Below are 15,370 nucleotides of genomic sequence, written 5' to 3'. Positions count from 1 at the left end.
TCCTAAGTTTCATGAAAGACAATTTTTCCACAGGGGTGGAGGGAGGTGGGGGGGGCACAGAGGTAACAGATATGTTAATTAGTTTGATTGTGGTAATCATTTTACAATGTATACATATGTCAGAATATCACCTTGTACACCTAAAATATATACAGTTTTTGTCAATCATACCTCAGTAAAGGTGGAAGGTGGACAGAATCTGCCCAGTCTAACTAAATTAAATAATAGATTTACCTTCCTTTTATACTTTCCATTAAATCTCTGCATTTAGAATCTCTATTGCAACCAAAGTGAAAAGCTGTCAATTTCAATAAAGTTAAAAGTGAAATGACTTTAGATAATTTTATATCTCTGTGTATTCACGGTGGCAGTGCTCATGGAAAATGCTGTCCTCAGCACCAGAGAGCATGGTGCTGTCTACAGTACTAAAATGCCTGACCTAGAAAAGTCAAGTGTGAGTCAAGCTCTCTCATGTGTTCAATGAAGAGACTAAAGTCTAAATAATTTAGGGATTTGATAGGGGATTGGACTTTGAATTGATCAAGATTAAGTTTCCTGTATCTGGGGGAAGGGAATTTAAAATAGAAATAAAGTTAATTACCAAAAAAAAAGAGGAAATTTACATTTCTCACATTCTTGAGTTTGTAGTCAGAGATGATTTTTACATACCATACACACACCGCACACACACACACACACACCCGACACACGCATGCCTTTTCCCCACTTGCTGACACATGGCTATTTTCACCTAAAAGTGAAGATACCAGTCTTTACATAAAATCAAAATTTTTTTGAGATTAGGAGTGAAGTCCACAAGAAAACTCTGATTGTCAGTACTCATTAAACTCCTTTGAATTCTAGGGTATTACAAGTTCAGAAGTAGTTATTAGTGCGCCAATACCAACAGCTGTGGTCAGTTAATGAGGTAAGAATTAAACAGAAGAATTAGAAAATGATGATTATATAACTAAATAACTTCAGACTTGCATTTTGATTACATTTATTTCAATTAAAGATCTGTAAAATTTCCAGTTCTGCATAATGTGAGAAAAGTCCGTCAAAATTGAAGGGAAATAAGAACATGAAACAAAACATATGTTGGGTTATAATTTTGCACAGATATTTTGACATTAAAAGGGCTAAACAGTTTATTTTAAATAAATTGGATTTCTTCTTTAAGACTCAACGTAGGAAAATACTTAAATCAGACTACAAATTAGATTAGGGCTAAGGACTGGATGTCACTGAGATAGTGACTATCTTTCCGTAAATATATATTCCTCATATATTGTCCATTATATATATTCCATTGCCTCTGTTTATAAAGGTTTTTATTACTCACTTACCAGAAATCATAATTTGATATTTCTAGTCAAGGAAAAAAATAAATCTATTAGTTTGATTCTGGGGTTCCAGGATTTTCCAGAAAAGTGAGATACTTTGGCAAATTTGCCATTGGTGTCCTAACAAATTTTCCGTTGTTTTCCTTTGTGTATTTTTGGGGTGTCAATTTCAATGTCTTAGTCAACAAGAAAGCCTTTTGGGGATCTACATTAAGCTGCAATGAATCATAGAATCATAGGATTGGAAGGGCATCCAAAAGTAATCTGATTCTACCCTCTGCTTCCAGGCAAGATATCAGAATTATACTTTACCCCGTTTCTAAAGTCTGAAAGAAGGAAATAGAATAATCTAGAATATATGAACTAAGTACTTACCATAAGGTTAACTGTTGAAATTATTGTATTTCTTATAAAACCTATACTAGATTGAGATCTATAAGTAAATTTAGGTAAAGTTGTTTGCTTTTTTTGTAGATTGTATTCTTTACTGGATCAAGGTCTATCAGTGAAAATGGGTGAGTTGTTTGTTTTGCTTCTTTTGCAAATTGTATAATTCTTTTTATTTAGCCTGAATATTTTTTTTATCAGTTTATTTCATGATACCCTGGTGTTATGATAGCCAAAGGCAGTACTAGCATCCTCAGAAAGGATATTATCACTGCTGTGGTTGAATAGTCCACGTTTTTATCTGTATACAACCAAATTTCCTTTAGATTATTTCTAGTTTCTTTCCAGTAGTGATCCTGTACACATATGCTGATTTGTGTACCACTTAAGAAAAAAGACTAACAAAACTTTCCCCGTCATTCTAGTCAATCGAAAGTATGCCTTTTTAGTTTTACTTTTTCTAAATCAATTGAAAAAAATTGTCCTAGAAAAAGATGTCATTTGATATAACCCCTGGAAATATGTTATACAAATAGATTAAAATACTTTATAGCAACTGCTATAAATTATAGTTTGCAAAGACATCAAATAAGACACTATCATGAATCAAATATGGTCTTGAGTTATCAGGTTATTCTCAATGTAGCATCTCAATATTTGGAGCAGTGAGGTGAACCAGAGGTATTAGGAAAGATTTTTAAAGGGATTTTTCAACCCTTTAGTTAGCCTTTAGAGGAAATGTGCTGGTCTTTAGATTCAAGAAAACTCCACATTTCAAATAAATCTGTCTGACAAAATAGCAAACACCCCCTTGACTCAGCTGGTTAAAATAAAAATCTCTTGCTTTTTCTACCCTGGAGAGCTTGGTTACTATCACAAGACTGTGATCCAAGTTGTGGATTAAGAGAGATGATTGCAACACTAATATCCTGGAGTCTTTTGTAATTTCTTTTTCCTTTATACTTTACCATGTAAACAGCATAGAAAAAACCCTCAGAGTTTCTAAGGGCAGTATGATCAGTGGAGAAATAATAAAGCAATGGAAAAAAATCCTTTTTCCCTCTATTGTGATGCACTTTTTGGCTGCACAGAAAGTTCAGAGATCTGGAATTTATAATGGGGAAATGCTGAACTGTCTGTGATGGGTGGTGGAGACCAGGCCAGAGAGCATGAACCATCCCTTGCTCAGATCACAAAGCATCCTTTGAGAGAAACTAAGAGGAATCTTCTCTTAGAAACAATTTATCTTGCAATGCAAAACCACCTGAAATTGACATTAGAGCACCTGCTGTATAGATCAAAGTGAAATTCAGCATTTTTTAAGTCACAATTTTGGAAAAGCTTTAAAAATTCACTTTTAGTTAAAAAATGAAGATGAATGCTAGTGTTTATTGAGCAATTAATATGTGCCAGGTTCACATAAATAATATGTGTTGTATCCATACAATGAAATATTATCCAGTCAGAAAAAGGAATTAAGTGCTGATCCATGCTACAACGTGGATGAACCTTGAAAAGATTGTGCTAAGTGAAAGAAGCCAGACACAAAAGACCACATATTACATGATTCTATTTACATGAAATGCCCGGAATAGGCAAACCATAGAGACAGAAAGTAGATTAGTGCTTGCAAATGGGGAGGGGAGAGTGGGCAGCAACAACTAATGGGAACTGGGTTTTTTCGGGGAATGATAGAAATGTTCTGGAATTAGTGGTGATGGTAGCACCAAAAACGGCTGAATTGTGCATTTAAACAAATGCAACCTTTCCACGTGGGCCTTCTTTCGCTTTCCTAAGTAAAAGAGTAGCTGAAATGAAAAAAGCATTATCCTTTATGGGTGAATTAAGGTATAAATTAATAGCTTAAATACAAGGTAGAAAGAAGTACTTATCACAGGGACAAAACACACCAAAATTCCATAACACTCTTTTTGCCTTATGTCTTAGAATTGATATCTTTAATCCAATTAATAATTTTGTTTCAAATGCCAGTGTATATTTCTCACTAACAAAACTATTTCATGGAATTGGCCTAATGTTGGTAATTATTGAAGCTGAAAAATGGAAAATGAGGTTCATTGTTGTATTGTTCCTACTTTTAATGTCTGGGTAAAAATTTCTCTAGTACAGGTTAAACATCCTTAATCTGATAAAATGAAACACAAAATGCTCCAGAATATGAAAATTTTAAGCACTGATGTGATGACACAAGGGGAAAATTTCACACCTGACCTCGTGTGGTGGGTCACAGTCAAAACACAGGTGCACAACACACAGTTTATTCAGAGTCCCAAAGGGAAAAAGGACCTTCCCAGCCCCCTTCAGCTGCGATACATCTTTTCTATGCAAGCCCAGATTCCCCCACCCAAGCATACTCAGAAAGGTGTGGAGCAAAAGAAGTCTGACATAAAAGAGGACACACTATATATTTATGTGAAATTCACAAACAGGAAAAAAAAATCCATAGTGACAGAAATTAGAACAGCGGTTGCCTGTGGGAGATCATGACTGGAATATCTCTAAGGTGAGGAAAAGATTCTATATGCACATTTCACTGATGGAAATTTTACCTTCATTATAAAAATGCTAATCGAAAGGGTAGTAAAATGGTGCACATGCTGGCCAGAAGTACCAAAGGCAGGGTCCTGTTATGCCCCACATGAAGCCAAGACCTATGACATGGGCAGCTGACATAGTGACACCTTTGCTTTCTGATGGTTCAATGTACACAAAGTTTGTTTCATGCACAAAATTGTTATTAATAAAAATATTGTATAAAATTACCTTCAGCATGTGTATAAGATGTATATGAAACATAAATGAATTTTGTGTTTAGACTTGAGTACTGTCTCCAAGATATCTCATTATGTATATGCAAATATTCCAAAATCCAAAAAATTCGAAATCTGAAGCACTTTTTGTCCCAAGCATTTTGGATAAGGGATACTCAGCCTGTAAGAAATTAAAGAAAATAGATCACCTTGTTGAGGAAAGCATTATTTTCCTAAATAAGTTGAAGTATTTTTTCTTTTTTGCGTTTTTATAATGGATTTTATTTTATATGGATTTGTTTACCTGTTTGTGAATTTCACATATATAGATATATAATATGTCCTCTTTTACATCTGACATCTTTTGCTCCACATAATATTTTTGAAGTTTACCCATATTGTTGAGTGCGTTTGTATTTCATTATTTTTTTAATTGCTAAACAGTATTTTGGTATATGGCACAATTTGCTTATTTGGTCTCTTGCTGATGGACATTTGAACATTAGTTTTGGCAATTTTGAAAGAAAGCTATTATGCATGTTCTTGTATAAGTTTTTTTGTGAACACATGTTTTCATTTATCTTGGCACATACAAAGAAACTAACAAGAATTTTCTAAAGTGTTATACAAATTTACACTCTCCCCAGTAGTGAATGAGGTTCTAATTGCTCCATGTCCTCAATAACATTTTGTTTTATTAGTTTTACTTATTTTAGCCAATCTAGTAGATGTAAAATAGTACTTAAATATGGTTTTACTTGGCATTTGCCTGATGACTAATGATTGTGAAGATCTTTTAATGCACTTATTGGCCATTTGACTATCATATTATGTGGCTTTTCATGTCCTTCACTCATTTGAACAATTAGGTTGTCTGATAGTTGCTTCTTTTTGTTCTTTGTCAGATATATGTATTACAAATATATTTTCTGTCAGTCTGTGGCATGCCTTTTCATATTTTTAATTATGTCTTTTGATTAGCAGGAATTTTAGTTTTGTTTTTTTTTTTTTGAGACAGTCTTGCTCTGTCACCCCAGAGAGAGTGCAGTGGCGTCATCATAGCTCACAGCAACTTCAAACTCCTGGGCTCCAGCAATCTTCCTGCCTCAGCCTCCCGAGTAGCTGGGACCATAGGCATGCGCCACCACCCCTGGCTAATTTTTCTACTTTTTGTGGAAACAGAATCTCGTTCTTGTTCTGGCTGGTTTTTAAACTCCTGGCCTCAAGTGATTCTCCCACTGTGGCCTCCCAGAATGCTAGACTACAGGTGTGAGCCACCGTGCCCTGCCTAGAAATTTTAATTTTGATGAAGTGCAAATTAGCAATTAAAAAGTGTTCAGTGCTAAGTAATATCCCTACCCTATTTTTTTCTTCTAAAAGCTTAATAGTTTTTGTTTTTACATTTAGATATAGGCACCTTCAAGTTATATCATTTGTGTACCATGTGAGGAAGGCTCCAAGGTTTAATTTTTCCTGTATGTTTATACAGGTATTTCAGTATCTTTTGTTGAAAAATCTTTTCTTTCCCATTGAATAGTCTTGATACCTTCGTCAAAAACCAATTGACCAAATCTATTTGAGTCTATTTCTGGATTGTATTTTGTTTTATTGATCTATTTGCTTGTATTTATGACCTAATTCTCTGTATTGATTATTATAGCTGAAAAGTAGCTCTCAAAATCAAGCTTAAATCAACTTTGTTCTTCACTTTCATGATTGTTTTGATATTCTAGCTTTCTGTGCTTAAATATAATTCTAATTGTCAGTTTATATTTCAAAAACCTGTTGGATTTTGATAGAAGTTACACTGTATTTACAGCTCAATTTGGGAAGAATTATCTTCCTAACCATATTGACTTTTTAAATTCATGAACATGGTATATATCTTCACTTATTTATGCCTTAGATTTTTCTCAACAATGTTTTGTAGTTTTTAGTGCAGAGGATTTGCATCTTTTGTTAAATTTATTCCTAAGTATTTTATGTGTTTCATGTTGATACATTTCATGTTATAAATGGAATTGTTAACAAATTTTATTTTTCATTTTTGGCTGCTACTACATTGAAAGATAATTGTTTTTTTATATTGACTTTGTATCCTACAACTTTGATAAACTCATATATTACTCATAGTCACTGTTTTGTACTTTTTATGTATAAGAGCATGTCATCTGTGAATAAAGACAGTTTTTTTCCCTTTCCAATTGGTATGATTTTTTTTCTTGCATTATTGCTTGGTTAAAACTTCAAGTACAATGTTGAATAGAACTGATGAGAATGGCAATATCAGAGCAAAATTGTTCAATATCTCACCTTTAAGTATAATGTTAGCTATAAGTTTTTTGAAATATTTCAGATTGAGAAAGTTTCCTTACGTTTCTAGTTTGCTAAGAGTTTATTTTTTAAATCATAAATGGGTGTTAAATGCTTTTGTCTGCATCTATTGAGATGATTGTATGGTTTTCTGCTTTATTCTATGAAGAACTAAAATAATTCTAAAACTTTCTATGTTTCAAATATAGACATGAAAAATTATATGTTCCTATTAAATACAAGTTTAGCTGGATCTAAAAAATAGACATATTGTATTTTATCATTATTCACTTTGAAATAGTAATAATTTCTTTGGTTTTTTTCTTTTATTCATGAGTTCTTTACGTGTGTGGTTCAATTTCTACATACTTGTTTTACAATATATTTTATTGTTATTTATTTCTAATTTAATTTTATCATTGTTAGAGAATGTATTCTGTAAGATCTTTTGACATTTATTAAGACACATTTTGTTACTCAAGATATAGTCTATGTTTGTGAACATCAGATAAATACTCAAAAAGAATGTGTGTATTTTGCAGGCATAGTTTAATGTTCCATAAATGTTAGTTAGATTAAGGTCATTTAGAGTATTGCTCAAATATTTTATATTTCTACGGGGTCTTTTTCTAGTTGATCTATTAATTACTGAGAGAGAGGTATTAAAATAGTAACACTGAATATGATTATTTTCTGTCTCTTTAGTTACGTTAATTTTTGTTTCACATATTTGAATCACTGTATTAGACATATACACATTTCTCTGGTAATATCTTGAAGTCTACTTTTCAAAATATTGATACAGTCACTTCAGTTTTCTTGGCTAATCTGCTTTGGCATATCTTTTTATTTTTAACTTACTGTGATTTTTATATATAAAGTGTATCTCTTATAGGCATCACATAGTTGTATTATTTTTTTTAAATCTGGTCTGACAATCTCTGTCTTTTAATTGTAGGGTTTAAATTCTAGCACTCTGGGAGGCCGAGGTGGGAGGATCGCTCGAGGTCAGGAGTTTGAGACCACCCTGAGCAAAAGCGAGACCCTGCCTCTACTAAAAATAGAAAGAAATGATTTGGACAGCTAAAAAAAATATATATAGAACAAATTAGCTGGGCGTGGGTGGCGCATGCCTGAAGTCCCAGCTACTTGGGAGGCTGAGGCAGTAGGATCACTTGAGGCCAGGAGTTTGAGGTTGCTATGAGCTAGGCAGACACCACTGCACTCTAGCCCGGGCAACAGAGTGACACTCTGACTCAAAAAAAAAAAAATAATAATAATAATAATTGTAGGGTTTAGTTTATTTACATTTAATGTAATTATTGATATGCTTGGATTTAACTCTATCATTTCCTATTGTTTAGTTGAGTCATGTATTTTTGTTCTTCTTTTCATCCTTTTTTCTTTTGGGGTCATCAAATTCTTTTAGCATTCTTTTTAATTTTTCAGTTATTTTAACTACATGTATTTTAGAGTATCTAGCATGTTTATATTACCTTTTTACTGCTTTATTTAGAGATTACCAATGTCTCTTTACTTGGTACTGATTACTTAGAGTTAATATCGTACCCACTTCATTTCAAATGTAACACATTTTTTAATAGTATAATTCTATCTACATCCATCCTTTTTGTCATATATTTTATATCTACATAGATTACACACTTATCTTAAATGTAAGTTTACACAAACCAATGAGTTTTCTTTTAGAGAAATTAAGAGAAGACAAAAGAGGGTTATTTTATTTAAGTACACCTTTACCATTTTTGGTTCTTTTCATTTCTTCCTATAGATCTAAATGCCCATCTGGTGTCATTTCCCTTCAACTTGAAGAACTTCCTTTTGCATTTCTTTTCTTTTTTTTTTAGTTTCTCTGTACTGTAGTTTTTTTTTTCTTCAGTGTATTATGGGGGTACAAATGATTTTGGTCACATGGATCACTTTTGTAATGCTTGAGTCAGGGTTATAAGTGTGCCTGTCACCTAGATAGTGTTCATTGTACCTGTTAGGTAGGTTTTTGTCCATCCCCTCCTCCCTGCTCCCCCCTGTTTGATTTCCATTGAGTTATACTTCCCTGTATGCACATGTGTGTTCATTGGTTGGTTCCAATTTAATAGTGAGTACATGTGGTGTTTGTTTTTCCATTCTTTAGACACTTTACTTAGGATAATGGTCTCCAGTTCCATCCATATTATTCCAAAGTCATTAAGTCATCCTTTTTCATGGTTGAGTAGTATTCCATGGTATACATATATCACTTTTTTTTTTTTCAGAATATTACAGGGATAGAAACATTTTGGTTACATGAGTTGCTTGTACAGTTTGAGTCAAAATTATAAGAGTGTCCATGACCCAGATAGTGTGCATTGTACCTGTTAAGTGCAAATTTACCCATCCCTTCCTCCTCCTTCCTACCTGCTTGATTTCTGTTGAATTTTACTATCATATGTACATGAGTGTTGATCATTTAGTTCCAATTTAGTAGTGATTACATGCGGTGTTTATTTTTCCATTCTTGCAATACTTCACTTAGGAGGATGGTCTCCAGTTCCATACAGGTTGTTAAAAAAGGTATTAGTTCACCATTTCTTTTTAATGGCTGAGTAATACTCCATGGTATACATATACCACATTTTATTAATTAACTCATGTATTGATGGGCACTTGGGTTGTTTCCATATCTTTGCAGTTATAAATTGTGCTGCTATAAACATTCTAGTGCAAGTGTCTCTTTTATGCATTTCTTTTAATGTATAGGTATAGACATAAATTATTTTAGTTTTTGTTTATCTTAACATATCTTTTTCACTTTCTTTTTTGATGAATACTTTCACTGGTTATAGAATTCTAGGTTGACAGCTTTTCTTCTTTCAGCACTTGAAAAATATTGTTCCATTTTATTTTTTTCCTGGCATCCATTGTTCTGGATGAGAAGACAGTACTCATTTCTACTGATGTAATCCTATATGCAATGTATCTTTTTTCCTCTGGCTCCTTTTAAGATTACCTTCCTGTTTTTGTTTTTAGCAGTTGACTCTATGTGCCTTGTTATGCTTGGTATATTTATTTTTATCTTGTTTGAATTTCAGTAAACTTCTTCATTCTTTAAGCTAATATTTTGCACTAAATTTGTGAATATTTTGGCCATTATTTTCTCAAACATTGTTTTCTGTCCAATTTTCTCTTTCTTCAATGCATGCAGTTCTAATTACACATATGTTGGACCAGTTGATATTTTCCCACAGACCAACGAACCTCTATTCATTTTATTGTCTTTTCTCTTTGTTCCACAGATTGAATAATTCCTATTGACTGTCTTCAAGTTCACTGACCTGCTTTTCTGCCACCTTCAATATTCTGTTAAGACCATGTAATTAATATTTTTTGCATATATTTTTCAGCCCTAGAATTTCAATTTGGCTCTTCATTGTGGTTTTTAATGTGTGTTCGGATAGTCCTCATCTTTCCATTTATTGTATGCATTATAATTATCTTTTTATTTATGTTTTTGCATATTTATAATAGTTGGGTACATTAATTCTACCATCTGAATCATCTTGAGGTTTACTTCTATTGATTACTCGTTCTTTTGACCCTCAGTCATATTTTCTTGCTTCTTCACATGTCTTGTAGTTTTTTTATTGCATAATGGGCATTATTTGTGACAAGTTATAGAGGCTTTGGAGTCTGTTATCTTCCTTCGAAAAATGATGTTTTTTGTTCTAGTGGGCATTTGAATTATAGTCTGATCATGTTGGGTTAGTGGAGTCTTGGGTTTACACTTTATTGAGACATACCTGCTTTGATTTTGTTGTTGGTCTTATGCTAAATCAGTTAGTTCTGGGACATAGACTACTCACAAGGAAGGGGTTCCAGAGTTCTGGAGTTTCAATGGAGAGCCCAAGGCATTTCTAACTCCTATAACTTGGTGCAAATCATTTTTCAAACTTTGTTTTCCTTGTAGTAAGCAGCAGCTATAAAATAGTGTTAATTTCAGGGGGAAAATAAAAAATTTGAAAATCTTAATGGTTTAAATGTGTAAACAAAAACACAGCTTGACTGGATATTTTATTGGGAAATCTCAAAAAAACAAACCCAGTATTTTTTCATAGAAATTGATGATTATCAATAAAATTGTATCCACTCAGGTTATGTGAAATTAAAACACAGTACATATAAAACACTTATTATAGAATTTAGCATATTGGAATAGCCCAATATGTGTCTGTTATCATCCAGCCATTCATTCATTCAATTGCAATGATTTATTAATTACTGATTATGTGCCAGGTGCTGTGCTAGTCACTAGGAATTCAAATATTTGATTTGTTAAAGGTAGTAGCCTTTCTGTTGAAACTTTTGTATGTTTGTATTGACTTTCCATATGACTAACCAAGATTTGGTATTTACTCTCCCTTGGTAAGCCAAATTGAAATCAAGAGATGTTTTAGGTCCAGATTTGCTACTCTGTCCTCATATGATTTAGGGCAAGCCAATTTCTCCCTTTAACTTTCAGTTCCCCATCTATAGAATGAAAGTATTTCACTAGGTCAATGGAGCCTGAATTGTTTTTAAAATTTGAAGATGTCCCAGGCCCAGCAACAATTTTACCCCCATGCCCCTACTATGATGTTAATTGAGAAGTTAGATCAGGATAGTAGTCATCCCTTTGTAGACAGTCTTTCTGCTATCTTATTATCTACAGATCTGAAGAAAACACACACACACACACACACACACACACACACACACACACACACACACACACACAAAGTATTCTAAAGACCCAAGGGAAAATTCTCTCTGGAGCCAAAGCTGGGAATCAAAATATTCATTAAGGATAGTATGTAAATAAGAATTATTGAAGATAACCAGCTAATTCTGTTTTTGTCTTGTTATTTAACAAATATCTAGTGGGTATTTGAGCCTGTGGTTAAATTTTTTTTTTATAAGAGTTGGACCAGGGAAAATGTTTGCTAAAATATAAGCTACAGAAATGAATCTGAACACTTTCCAAATGTGCTTACCTGGGAGGAATTCAGAGTAGTGAAAGAGGAAGTGAGATTGGGGGCGGGTGGCTCAGAAATGAAAGTGTACTTTGTGGGTCAGAAATATGCATAACTTGGGTTTGGCTTCCATCTGATGAGGGAGAGAAGGGCCAGGGGAAGGGGAAGGAGCCAAAGTGTGAGGATTTAAAGCCAGAAACAAGCTAATTTTAGATTATAGACATTAGAGATGGAAAAGATCCACAGGATTATATTACCAAACCCATTCCCCTGCCAGTGCAGGACACGTTTGAACAGAGAGAAGATCAGATATGAAACTGACCTCAACCAACGGTCATATGGTGGGAGCAGGAGGTTGTACGCTGTTAGACGCGTTTACGAGGGTGTTGTTCTTCCTGATAAGCTAAAGGGTAACAGGGGATATATTTAGGGATCATAAACAAGAAAGATGGATTTAAGTTTCTGCTCAGTCATTGCTGTGGGCTCAAAAATAGTGATGTGAATAAAAATTGGTTCAAGTGGATACTACTTAGGTCAAATCAAATACTTCTGCCTCTTGAAAAGAAGCTGGGATAGAAATATTTAAAATCAAGAGAAAAGTATTCTGAAAATGTCCTCTTGTTCTTTAGATAGTATGGTTGCCATGTTTTATTCTTAAGGTTCCTTGTCCACAGTATTGAGGCTGTGAATGAATATTGGAGTGTTTGTGCCACAATGTACCAGAAAAGTTGTTCCATAATGTCAGTCTATAGACTGATAAAAACTACACAGGAGAGAAATAAAGACAATATGAGTTTTTCATAGAGCTAATTTTATTAAAAGATTCACCTTAATCTGAGATTAAGGTCTTATATTTTTGCTTTTAAAATATCCTTCTTTTTTTTTTAAAGAAAAAAATAGTACCAGCACATATATTTTTAATCACCTTTTTGTCAAAATGAAAGTTGATAAATAACCCTATATAAATCCCTGCATTAAAATAAATTAGTGTATGGCATTCAAATTCAAGATATACTTCTTCAGAATAGCCTGAGAGTATTTTAAAAACAAAAGAGAATGCACATCACAACTAACCTCTGTCAATTGTGAGACAATTCATTATTTTAGGTGCAACTAAGGCAGAAAACACAGATTAATTATTTATGCCATCAATGTTAAGATGCATCCTGATGTCAGAATGGTTAATATGTGAGAGGATGTGACACTAACAATCTATGAAATATAGTACAGAATTCACACAAGCAATATTCATTCAACACAAAATTAGTTATTGGAAGTGTTCTTACTATTTGTTCATTAACACAATGTATTTGAGTTCAGGCTTTGAAGAGCTTCTGAGTGATATGTTATATTTAATATCATGTCCTCTATTCTTAGTTCTTTTCCCAGTGCAACATTTCCCCACATTTTAAAGTTTTATAAGTTATCATTTTTAGACATTTCTCACTTGATAACTATTGGATATATGTTTGGGTGTTCCAAGTGCTATGGTTATGCAAACCATTCTATAACCTCAAACATTCATTGCTCAGTGGACCCATCGCAGACTAAATAACCACCATAACATATAGAATGTGCTTCTTTAAGGTGGGGAGGAGTGCTGGGAGCTGCTAGATGCATTCACAAGGATAATCTTATTCCTGATAAGCTAAAATGTAACAGGGGATATATTTAGGGATCATAAACTGGAAAGATGAGTTTAAGTCTCTACTCACCCTAAATATCTCCCCAGGTTTTTCTCAAATTGCTGAAATTACTCTGTTACATTCTTTAGAAAACAATGCAATTTATTCCTCAAGACCAATTCTTAAACCTCTATCATTAGTATTTTACTAGTATCCCAGTGACAGACATTTTGTGAGTCTTACATTGATACTCAAATTCCCTAGGTTAGTTCAGTTGCAATTTTTGGCATTGCAAAATACAAAGAAACTAAGTATCTGAAGTGCATCATAGTTCTGTCATTGAGGGAGATTAGGTGGAGCTGATCTACAAAGATGAAATGTTGGAATTTTTTTTTGTAACAAGCAGTTTCCCTTATACCTGAAAAACTCATCCTCTAATAAATTTACTCTAGTAAATTTCATTAAATTAGGACAATTTCTCTACCAGAAAGATAGAACAACTTTTTATCAGTTTTTATGTTTCCCCACTGTTTAGTGTCCATGATACAACTACAGAGAAGCAGTGAGGTTCAGGGTAAGTGAAATGAAGATCTGGAGTGAGAAAACTGGATCATGACCCTTTTGTAGAAAAACTCACTTTGGCCCCTTCATTTTTAAATAGCTCCTTTTGACGCTGCTAACACTTCATCAGAGATGGTAGAGAAACACTAATGATGCTCTGTGGAACTGTTAGCAGATATAAAGAGGAGATACGGCCTTAGCTATTTCCTGAAGACAGTTATAATGAGTAGTATATGTGCTCTGAATTGTGCATATGGACACTGAAAAACGACTGATAGGAAAACCACGATACAATTATAAAATAATCATGATACTGAAATAGCAGTCTTGTTTGTGCCACAGGTTTAGGGTAGGAAAGAATTTTAATATGCTTAGGATGGGGGTTTGACCTAACATTCTGATATGTGATGAAGTTGAAAATATGTAACTTGGGATAAGAAAACGATCTGTAAGGAGAGGGAAAGGAAATTTGTGGCTTTTTTCCATTTAAAAATAATTATGGTTTCCTTTAGCCAACTCTGGGAGATTTAATAACTTTTTATATTGGAGAAGGGTGGCCATTGCCATATGGCTACCCCCACTCCTGTGTTCAAACGACAAACAGCACAATTTGGAAGCCCAGCACAATTTGTTCATTGTAAATTCATGCTGTAATTCTTCTTTATGTCTTAAAATTATGTTCAAGACCCCTTTCTGGCTCTTGAACTGCCTTTTAAAAAGATCAACTGGCAAGTGTTTGAGGGAATAATTTCTAAGTGAGTGACAGAAAACTGCATCCTTTTTGCAGGCCATTTCAAAATAACCTTTGATGAGTCCACAATCCATTTTAATTACCTGTGCAAATATCCAGTTTCTGATTTTGAGAGCAATGAATGGCCTTATAACTATGTATAATTGTCTGGAATATTGCTGCTTAGATATAGAATGCTTTATGAGAAACACCTAGTCAACCACATAATTAAGAGAAGGAATATTTTGAATTTTGAATGAAAATTTAGACATGCAACCTTGGACAATTCCAGTTTTCCTTTTAAATTCTTTCCTCCTGTTTATTTTATTTTATTTTTTTGGAAACACTTTCCTCCTGTTTATATAGAGAGAAAGAAAAAATGATTTCAGAATGCTATCAAATTGTTTCAAGCAATTTATCACATTAAACAATTTGTTCAGGCAGAATAAACATTGATTTCAACAGACTCAAAGGAAGCAGTTATAACATTCTGCTTGTTTAACATGTTAAACATCCATTTTTTTTGCAAAAAACATTCAAAGAATTTTATAGAGATTTTTATTTTGTACCTTTTCCAAAGTGGACTCAGGGGAAATTTATGGCTACTTGGCAATTGACAAAAATGTTTAGA

Source organism: Lemur catta, chromosome 9 (assembly GCF_020740605.2).
Source record: "Lemur catta isolate mLemCat1 chromosome 9, mLemCat1.pri, whole genome shotgun sequence".
NCBI classification, from domain to species: Eukaryota; Metazoa; Chordata; class Mammalia; order Primates; family Lemuridae; genus Lemur; species Lemur catta.
The sequence above is the reverse complement of the archived record's forward strand: the minus strand, read 5'-3'. Positions refer to the sequence as shown.